The following is an 11,381-nucleotide window of genomic DNA, read 5'->3' as shown; positions in this document are numbered from 1 at the left end:
CATCACAGACTCCCTCCATCGATATTACACTGCCACCCCTTCTTCAATATCACAGCATCCCCCTTACCGCTGCTACCATAATCACACAAGACATGAAGCAGGGCAGGTCCAAACTTTGCAAGTGAAAGGCAAGTGATTGATTGCTGGGACCGTCCTGCTGCCTAGTAACCAATCACCCGCTTCTTAACTCAAAAGGTCCCGCCCTTTGTCCGGACCTGTCATGTTTCTCATCTTGTGTGATAAAGGTAGCAGAGGGGAGGGGGATAGCTGCAATGTTAAAGGGGCAGTCCGCGGACTGGGTAAATCACACTGGTGGGCTGAATGCGGCCCGCGGGCCATAGTTTGAGGACCCCAGCCTTAGTGCAATGTAGGCAAACATGTATGTTGTCACATTCAAGTGGTTCAACTAGGATGTTGCCTGAAGCTACAGCCATCATTTGTCTTCCTGGGCTCTCCCATCCCACATGGGGGACCTAATATTGCAGCCTGCTCCCTCGCGCCCCCTTCTCTCCCCCTCACTCCCCGCTTTCTCTCTCAACCCCCCTCTCCCTCATGCCCCTCTCTCTCTCCCTCAACCCCCTGCTCTCTCTCCCTCAACCTCCCTCTCCCTCCTGCTCTCCCTCTCCCTCAACCCCCCTCTCTCCCTCAGGCCCCTCTCTCCCTCAGGCCCCAATTTTGTTAAATTTATTCATAAATGATATTGGGGTTGGGATAAATAGCTCAATCTCAGTGTTTGCTGATGATACAAAACTAAGAAGGACAAGGACAGCAGGATGTGGAAACCTTACAGGAAGACCTCAATAAAATAATGGAGTGGGCAACTACATGACATGAGGTTTAATGTTGAAAAATGCAAAGTAATGCATTTGGGGGCTAAAAATATTGATGCCAGTTACATACTAGGTAGAGAACCACTGGGGGGAAAACCAGGATGGAAAACGATCTAGGGGACCTAGTAGATGACAGGCAAAGCAATGACATATAATGCCAAGCTTCTGCAAGCAATGCAAGCTGAATATTAGCATGCATAAAACAAATTTACTCAAGAGATAACACTATAATTCTACAATTTTACAAGACATCTTGAGTATGCAGTCCAATTTTGGTCACCAATCCTCAGGAAGGATGTGCTGGAACTGGAGAGAGTCCAGAGAAGGGCAACGTAGATAATAAGGTGACTGGATGACCTCAGCTACAAAGAATGACTACAAGCATTAAAATGTATTCTCCCTGGAGAAGAGATATGATAGTGATATTCAAATACCTCAATGGTGACTCTGGCATAGGGGGAAAAAAAAATTTAATTGCAGGGAATTTAAAAAGACATGTGGCCACTCATTGAAACTGGAGGAGAAGCGGTTTACCTTAAACTGGGTAAAGGGTTGTTTACTGTCAGAGCGGTAAGAACTTCCTTCCATAAGCAGTGGTGTCAGCAGAGGGTGTTGATAGTTAAAAAAAAAACTAATAGATGGGCATCATAATGAGCACAATATACAGGGATATTGGAATTATTATTGACATAAACTCATGTACACCCCCACACAGGTTGAACTGGATGCATTGGTCAACCTTGCCAACTATGTATCTATGCAAAAAGGGGGCTGATTAGGGGCGTGAGTGGGGGTCCTGCATATTAACATGTAACTAAAGGTGAACTAATCCTTTAACACCCTATCACAGGGTATACGCAGAGACTACACTGATCTTCACAGGCATGGTCCTACTCAACAGCTGCCTCGTTAGCGCAGTAGGTAGCGCGTCAGTCTCATAATCTGAAGGTCGTGAGTTCGATCCTCACACGGGGCACAGATTTTATGTCATGGCTCGATAATTTGACAACTTGTATCTGTCAAAAGAGAAAATGGAAAATTCCCTATTAGATATTTACCATAATATTGCTTTCCTCATAGACTCCATGGCAGCATATGTTTGGGAGGAGAAATATGCCTACCATGGAATGCCTTTGCTGTCCTTAGATTTGCAATCTATTTGTAAACCAATGCCCCAAACCGAAGTGCATGTTCCAGATGAGAGCTTATGTACACTTTGCACAGGGGTACAATTTTATCTTCCCCTCTCTAAAGTCTATATCCCTGTAATTTTAAGAAAGTATCTTGTTCTCTGTAAAAGTTGAAGATTGGCATTACATGCTGCTGAATACTCCAGTGTGCACTTAAAGTGGAGGTTTCGTCAAATTTTTTAAAAAGCCAGCAGCTACAAATACAGCAGCTGCTGACTTTTAAAAAATGGTCACTTTCCTGTCCAGCACGCCCGGTATGTCGTCAGCCGAGGAGGAGCAATTGCATCTGCCGCCATCCTCGGTTAGGGAATCGGGAAGTGAAGCGTTGCGACTTCACTGCCCAGTTCCCAACTGCGCATGCACGAGTAGCGTGTCGCAGTACCGTATTCCCGGAAGTGGGTGCAAATATCTGTCTTAGACAGGTATCTTCACCCCCCTGAAAGGTGCCAAATGTGACACCGGAGGGGGGAGGGTTCCGAAAATCGGAAGCTCCATTTTTGGGTGGAGCTCCGCTTTAACTAACATATAGCTGACTGCTCCTTTGTACTGTATGTAACATACTACTGACCACTCCACTGTACATTACAAACTTATACCCAATTAAACTCTGTATGTTGTACTATATGCTACATACTGCTGACCACTCCGGTGAACTATACTTTATGCTACTGACAAACGTCAACACATATTATTATATCTTCCCTTGTGGTCTAGTGGTTAGGATTCAGCGCTCTCACAAATTTACCCAAATCAAATTCATTAACTGTATACCCTGCCCCCTATCTGTCCTTTCTATCCCCTAGACCAGGGATATGCAATTAGCGGACCTCCAGCTGTTGCAGAACTACAAGTCCCATGAGGCATAGCAAGACTGACAGCCACAAGCATGACACCCAGACGCAGAGGCATGATGGAACTTGTAGTTTTGCAACAGCTGGAGGTCCGCTAATTGCATATCCCTGCCCTAGACACTTGAAGATTGCCAATTTAAAACTCCTAAAGCATGCTTGAAGTGATAGTAAAGCTTCACTTCCATGCTTAACTGATTTGTGCATTGGTTTTGCACACAGCAGCCCCGATCCTCCTCTTTCGGGAATCTCCGCCCCCACACTCCTGGCTCCTCTAATGTGCGTGCTTTCAAAAAAAGATGCTTTCTATGGGGACACTCATGCAGACTCACTCCTGAGCAGCCCTGTCTGTGTCTATTGACACGGACAGAGAGGCTTGGCCACACCCTAATCCCTCATCACATGATTTGATTGACAGCAGCAGGTGCCAATCAAATCAGTCTGCCCTGTGAGGAGGGAGAGCGGAAAGAGCTGCTGCTCTCATGCACAGGCACATAATGCATAGAATGCATTAAGGTAAAACCTTTAGGCTTTAGAACCACTTTAATTCAGCACTAAAGGGCAATATTTTTTTTTATCTGCCAAAGGATTTGTGATTTTGCCCATCCATTGTTGTTATACCGAGTCATAGGTGTGCGCAGCCTATTGCATTAGGGTGTGCACCCCAAAGCTCAAACATACATGCATGTGTATATATATATATATATATATATATATATATATATATATATATATATATATATATATATATATATATATATATACACATATATACACACACACACACACACACTGTATACACAGAAAATCATTTATATTGCTGCCCGACCCAACTGTCTTCTCTGACATTCTTCATAATAACAAAAATCCATCCTTGCAATAGGGGCCCCATATTGCATGGGTTTAATCAGGGCCGGATTCCAGACAAGGCCACCGAGGGACAAGCCTCGGGGCGGCAGTGAGTGCAGGGGCGGCGCCGCCCCCCACCACTTGTCATCCCACGGCAGGAGAGAAAACAACATATATGACACTTTTTTTTCATCAGCACAAGGTTTCCGCCCACCTCCCCCTCCACCAATTGCAGAAGAAGTGCATCCGATGCAACCCAATTCCCGCGCCTGCCATCAGTAGATAATTGTCACACACAGTAATGCCTGTGCGCTCTGCCTCCGAGCCGAGCTCAGCTATGAGCAGCAGGTGTACCTAGTCAGCCTGTGATTGGCTGAATAGGTCACGTGTGGGCGGCAGACACGTGATACGAGGGTCTGTGATTGGACTGTGGGTGATCGCGGCCGCCCGTAGACCCGCCTCCTTGCCTGGCGTGTGCTCTGCTATGTCTCATCATCACTGAGGTATCTTTCTCATCTGCCCTCCACTGTCAGCTACTCCCCCTCTGTTAGCCATAGCCCGTCAGCTACCCCCTCTCAGTCAGCTACCCCCCCTCCTGTCAGCTACCCCCCCTCCTGTCAGCTACCCCCCCTCCTGTCAGCTACCCCCCCTCCTGTCAGCTACCCCCCCTCCTGTCAGCTACCCCCCCTCCTGTCAGCTACCTCCCCTCTCAGTCAGCTACTCCCCTCTCAGTCAGCTACTCCCCTCTGTCAGCTACTCCCCTCTCAGTCAGCTACCCCTCTCAGTCAGCTACTCCCCTCTCAGTCAGCTACTCCCCCTCCTGTCAGCTACTCCCCTCTCAGTCAGCTACTCCCCTCTCAGTCAGCTACTCCACCCCTCCTCTTAGCTACCCTCCTCCTGTCAGCTACCCCTCTCAGTCAGCTACTCCCCCACCCTCAGTCAGCTACTCCCCCACCCTCAGTCAGCTACTCCTCCCCCTCAGTCAGCTACTCCTCCCCCTCAGTCAGCTACTCCTCCCCCTCAGTCAGCTACTCCTCCCCCCATGTGTCAGCTACCCCCCCTCCACTGTCAACTACCCCCCCTCCACTGTCAACTACCCCCCCTCCACTGTCAGCTACCCCCCCTCCACTGTCAGCTACCCCCCCTCCACTGTCAGCTACCCCCCCTCCACTGTCAGCCACCCTTCCTCTCTGTAAGTCACCCCCTCTCTGTCAGACACTCCCCCCTTCAGCTACCAATTGCAGAAGAAGTGCATCTGATGCAACCCAATTCCCGCACCTGCCATCAGTAGATAATTGTCACACACAGTAATGCCTGTGCGATCTGCCTCCGAGCCGAGCTCAGCGATGAGCAGCAGGTGTACCTATTCAGCCTGTGATTGGCTGAATAGGTCACATGTGGGCGGCAGACACGTGATACAAGGGTCTGTGATTGGACTGTGGGTGATCGCGGCCGCCCGTAGTCCCGCCTCCTTGCCTGGCGTGTGCTCTGCTATGTCTCATCATCACTGAGGTATCTTTCTCATCTGCCCTCCACTGTCAGCTACCCCCCCCTCTGTTAGCCATAGCCCGTCAGCTACCCCCCCTCCTGTCAGCTACCCCCCCTCCTGTCAGCTACCACCCCCTACTGTCAGCTACCCCCCCCTACTGTCAGCTACCCCCCCCTACTGTCAGCTACCCCCCCCTACTGTCAGCTACCCCCCCCTACTGTCAGCTACCCCCCCCCTACTGTCAGCTACCCCTCTCAGTCAGCTACTCTCCTCTCAGTCAGCTACCCCCCCATCTGTCAGCTACTCCACCCCTCCTCGTAGCTACCCCCCTCCTGTCAGCTACTCCCCCACCCTCTGTCAGCTACTCCTCCCCCTCAGTCAGCTACTCCTCCCCCTCAGTCAGCTACTCCTCCCCCTCAGTCAGCTACTCCTCCCCCTCAGTCAGCTACTCCTCCCCCTCAGTCAGCTACTCCTCCCCCTCAGTCAGCTACTCCTCCCCCTCAGTCAGCTACTCCTCCCCCTCAGTCAGCTACTCCTCCCCCTCAGTCAGCTACTCCTCCCCTCAGTCAGCTACTCCTCCCCTCAGTCAGCTACTCCTCCCCCTCAGTCAGCTACCCCCCCTCCACTGTCAGCTTACCCCCCCTCCACTGTCAGCTTACCCCCCCTCCACTGTCAGCTTACCCCCCCTCCACTGTCAGCTTACCCCCCCTCCACTGTCAGCTTACCCCCCCTCCACTGTCAGCTTACCCCCCCTCCACTGTCAGCTTACCCCCCTCCACTGTCAGCTACCCCCCCTCCACTGTCAGCTACCCCCCCTCCACTGTCAGCCACCCCCCCTCTGTCAGCTACCCTTCCTCTCTGTAAGTCACCCCCTCTCTGTCAGACACTCCCCCCTTCAGCTACCCCTTCTCTATGTTAGGCCACCCCCTCTCTCTAAGCCCCCTTCTCTCTCCCACCCCCAATCTCCTCCCCCTCTCTCTCACACCCCCACCTCTTTCTCACCCCCCTCTCTCTCCTGCCTCCTCACCCCCTTACCTCCTCCTCTCACCCTTTCTCACCTCGCTCCCCCCACCTCTCCCCCCCCTCAATGACAGGGCTCCTTTCTACCCCTTTCTGCATCGATGTCTTGGCTCCTTCCCCTACAGATGCTGGTGAGTAGTTGTGTCTGTACACACATGTACTACTAAGGACCCTTTCCTACTGGGGCGGTGGGTGCATCGGCGATAAAGCACCGCTATTTTTAGCGGTGCTTTACTGTCAATTTTGCGTCGCTATTTGGCCGCTAGCAGGCGCTTTTAACCCCGCTAGCATCCGAAAAAGGGTTAAAACCACCCGCAAAGTGCCACTTTGCCGGCAGTATAGCTGCGGTGCCCATTCACTTCAATGGGCAGGAGCAGTATACACACTGCTCCAAAGATGCGGCTAGCAGGACTTTTTTTTAGCATCCTGCCGGTGCACCACTCCACTGTCAAAGCCCTCTGGGCTTTCACACTGGAGTTGAGGAGCTGCTCTTTCGGGGTGCTTTGCAGGTGCTGTTTTTAGCGTTCTAGCTCCTGCAAAGCGCCTCAGTGTAAAAGGGGTCTTACTGGAATGTTAATGTTACAGGTAGTGTCTGAATTACTTTGATCTCACAATTTATGTATCTCCCCCCCAGGTAACTTTTCATGTGGGTCTGCTGGGGCGGTGCGGGAGCGGCGAATACAGCGCTCCTAAACCGGCCCTGCCATTGAAAACCATGGGCAGCGCTGTCGAAGCGCCTGCAAAGCTATTCAGCAGAGGCGCTTTTAATCCTTTTTTGGCCGCAAGTGGTGGTTAAAAGCTCCTCGCTAGCGGCTGAAAAGTGCTGCTAAAATGACGGTAAAGCACCGCGGGGGGGGATTGGGCGGCATTGAAGGATCCGGCCTTGGGGCGGCAAAGTGAGTAAATCAGGGCCTGGGTTTAATGCTCATTTAGTCTAAGATATAAAACCCAAACCTTATATCTAAAGAATAGGTTCACCTTTTTTATTAGAAAATAATAAATGTGAAAAATGTGCATTTATTCTTTTTTAAAACAGAAGCCTGCAAAGTCTTGCACTCGAGATCAGCAGATTATGAATGAAGTGTTAAGCCTGGTACACACGATCGGATTTTCTGTGGACAAAGCATAGGACTTGTCTGAAGGGCGTTGGCCAGGAAGTTGTCTTGCATATATAAACGGCACACAATTGTTGGCCAACAAACACAAAACAACATGGTTTTTAAGCTCATTAGCACCACCCTTTGGGCAACTTCTGCTAATGTTGCGTTATGTTTAGCATTGCTTCTGAGCATGCGTGTTTTTACTTTGGAGTTTTGTCCAAAGGACTTCTGTTCACACGATCGGATAATCCGACAACACATACAGTATTTGCTGTCGGAAAATTTTAAAGCATGCTATCCAACATTTGTTGGCGGAAAATCCAACAACAATTGTCCGATGGAGCATACAAATTTTCTGACAACAGCCTGCCATCACACAATTCCTGTCTGAAAATCTGATCGTGTGTACGAGGCTTTAGGGCCCTTTCACACGTACGGACCGTATGTCCGCATTTTCATCCGTCCGTTTGCGGATGAAAACAGGACATACATGGGTCCCTATGAACATCCGCTGACACCTGTAATTTGTCCGCCTCCACAAAGATCCGCATTTGCAGACGGAAGAAATCCTATTTTTCTCCCGTCTGCCGGATCGGATGAACACGGACATACGGTCTGTGTTCGTCTGATCCCCCATCGGGGAGAGCGGAGGAAACACAGGGCGGTCCCTGCACAGCACAGAGAACGCCCTGTCAGCTGCCAGCTCAGCAGGGATTTTACGGAGGATCCCCGCTGAGCTTTGCGGACACACGGAGCGGATCATTACTGATCCGCTCCGTGTGAAAGGGCCCTTAGGGTCCTGAACAGTCATACTTCTTACAGCTCTGTGCCTGTACCTCTGTTGTTGCAGAGCTGTAGGCAGTGTGGATGGACTACAGGTGTGCTGATTAGTGTACTGCAGTTCATTTAGACTACAAATCTGTCTGCTGCAGTGGTGGAGCAGACTTGTCATTTATACATTCACAGACTCCTATGAATTAAGGATGAGGCTGTGTGGGGGAGGGCACATAGGAGGAGATGGGGCAACTAGAACATGATACACTCTGTATACTGGTATAATATGTTCTAAAAGGTGAATACATCCTTTAAGTAGGTACACGTTAGGGTTGCCACCTGTTCGAGATTCATCCCGGACAGTTTGGGTTTGGAATTATACATCCGGGTTTCAGACTGGACTATGGATTGATCAGCAGGGTTGCTGGCTGCAGTTGTCCAAGCTGAAAGTGTCTGTTATACTCTCTTTCACACTGCCCAAAGCCAGCACTAACAATACCCCCCAAACACACACACACAAAGACAAGAAAGGAGAGAGGGCTCGATCTGCACCTCTTCCACCCACCCCTACCCTTCTGTGTCTGCCCACACTCCAATCCCCGGTGCTGTGCCTCAGAAAAGGAAAGTTGGGGCCAGAAATTTGAAGTCAAAGGGTGAGTGAACTCACCATCCATTCCTGTCTGTGACAAAAGTCTCCCCCCTCCCACCTTCTCTCTCCTGCCTCTAAGTGAGCATGCTAAGGTAAATCAGGGTTCTCAGAGTACTCATTACATCAGAGCTCCCGTTTACACCAGAGGCCACAGTGTTCCCCCTTACATCAGAGTCCTCTATATACACCAGAGCATCCCTTATGTTAGAGTCCCCATAGTTCTCCCTTAGTCAAAGTCTGCAGAGCCCCCCTTACAGTGAAAGGGAACTCTGCGAGTAAAGGGGGAACTCTGTGGACTCAGACCTAAAGGGGGAACTCTGTGGACTCAGACCTAAAGGGGGAACTCTGTGGACTCAGACCTAAAGGGGGAACTCTGTGGACTCAGACCTAAAGGGGGAACTCTGTGGACTCAGACCTAAAGGGGGAACTCTGTGGACTCAGACCTAAAGGGGGACTCTTGTGGTTAACTTCATATGATTAGAAATGTTATTTAATAGCAACATCTATGCATAGTTTGTCTATGCATACAATGGAAAAAATTGCTGTGCTGAAGTGTTCCGGTTTGACTTGAAGAAAAGGTGGCAACCCAAGTACACATGCACAGGTGTCTGTTCAGATCACTAGCTGACAGGTTCTTGCACCTACACAAGTGATGTGGATGCAGGAATCCCCCCTGGGACACGGTATTGACAGCAGGGACTCTGCTAGAATACACTGATTAGTGCTGTAGCCGTTTGGCTGCAAGCCACTAATTGAACAAGGTTTCCAGCAGTCCTGTTCAAGGGAAGCTGATCTAATGATTGACTTCTGTCTAACAGGAAGGGCTACACACAAACTGAAATTCAGGCGATCCCTGCGAAATTCAGGCGATCCCTGCTGAACCGGATCAATCTCAATCTGTGTGTACCCAGCTTTACCTTATTCCTTGCTCCAGCAGGCTCCCTCCACTGCTGTGACTTGTCCCCTTCAGAATCTATGTAAGTTAAGCCTAGTACACACACGGGCCAAATTTCAGGTGGCATTGGCCGGTTCAATAGAAACTGGGTCATATCCAGCCCATGTGTAATGGAGTCGGTCCAACAGAAGTAGGGATGAGCTCTGGCGTGTTCGCACAGTCCACGTGCAGAGCCCGCCAGGAAGTCGGCACAGTGCTGCGCTAATCACAGGCAGGGAGACATATTCCCGATGTTCGGCTGCAGAGATCGGCAAATGTCTCCCTGCCTGTGGTTAGCGCAGCGCCATGCAGACTTCCTGGCGGGCTCTGCACGTGGACTGTGCGAACACGCCGGAGCTCATCCCTAAACAGAAGCTGGCCTTTTGGCCGGCTTCTGATGAAGGGGCATGACTGAAAAAGGTCTGCTGATGGCTCCCGATGGCAGAGAGAGCTGGCTTAAGTATTCTGGTGGGAAGGCCGTCCCCCTATCAGAGCACAGTAACTCAGCAGAGGAGATCACTGTACTAATGTCAGATAGTTAGTACATCGGCTCCTCCTGAGTGGTCAGTTTTTTTTGTACAGCCTGCTGGGTTAAACAGAAAACAAAACAAAACTACTGGTGTGTACTTTACTGGCTGTGGTCACAATCCAGCCTCAACATCATACCATACTGGGTTAATGTCCCTGTGTGGTATGGGATTATGTCAGGGCTTTGGGTAAAGGAGGGAAATTAGAATCAGGGGAGAGAGACATCCCCCCTCCCCCACACTGCTCAGGGATGGACTTTTTTGGCTGAGGTTGAAGTTGGGCTTTATCATGGAATACCATTTCTTGCTGGGACTTCTGAGGTGCTACATAGATGTATTCCACTGTTGTGGAAATTTCAAGATGTATTTGTTATGTATTGTCATAATGGCACCCATGGTTGGTTCTCCCATACACACCATATCATTTTAATAAGATATGTGTATGTGGAACACATCTATACAGCACCTCAGAAGTCCCAGTAATTCCTAACCTATTCAAGAATGTTATTTTCTCTTTCAGTAAAGCTTACCTGCAAAGTGCAGGTTTGCAGCACAACATTGTATGGTGTCGATTGTAGAAGGCAGAAAAGGTCTACTCACAGTCAGGTAAAGGCAGCCATATGTCCTCTGAGATGTCACTCTGCCTGAGGAGAGCTGTGCTGTGTGCTGGACAGGAGGAAAGAGATCGAGGATGCACTGTGATCTCTTCCTGCTCCACCCACCTGTACTGGAGCTGTGAAAGCTCTGACTGCCAGACAGGAACCCCAGAAGAGAGACAGTTTTCCCCCCACTGTTACCTCACAGAGGAGCTCTGCAATGAATAAGGGTGCATCCAAAGCTTTTTTTTTTCTGGCAACAGAGGGCATAGGATAGCTGGTAATTAAAGCAGAAATTCGCCTCTTTTTTTTTTTTTAAGTCAGCAGCTACAAATACTGCAGCTGCTGACTTTTAAAATAAGGACACTTACTTGTCCAGGGCTCCCGCGATGTGGCACCCAAAGCCGATCTATCACTCGGCTCTTGGGTGCTGCCGCCACCATCTTCGGCAAGGGAAGATTTCGGTAGTGAAGCCTCGTGGCTTTACTTCCTGGTTCCCTACTGCGCATGCACGACTCACGCTGCACATTCCCACTGGTCCCTGCTGTCTTCTGGGACCTGTGTGTCTCCCACAA

General features: G+C 49.9%; 1 non-coding gene across 1 annotated transcript; it reads left to right on the top strand.

Moving 5' to 3' along the window:
* Positions 1 to 1,733: 1,733 nt before the first annotated feature.
* Positions 1,734 to 1,806, top strand: TRNAM-CAU. The gene has a single exon. It is a non-coding gene; the product is annotated as a tRNA-Met (tRNA).
* The last annotated feature ends 9,575 nt before the right edge of the window (positions 1,807 to 11,381 follow it).

The sequence above is a fragment of the Rana temporaria genome, chromosome 3, assembly GCF_905171775.1.
Source record: "Rana temporaria chromosome 3, aRanTem1.1, whole genome shotgun sequence".
Taxonomy (NCBI): domain Eukaryota; kingdom Metazoa; phylum Chordata; class Amphibia; order Anura; family Ranidae; genus Rana; species Rana temporaria.
Note: the sequence above shows the minus strand (reverse complement) of the source record. Positions and strands in the feature narration are given on the sequence as shown.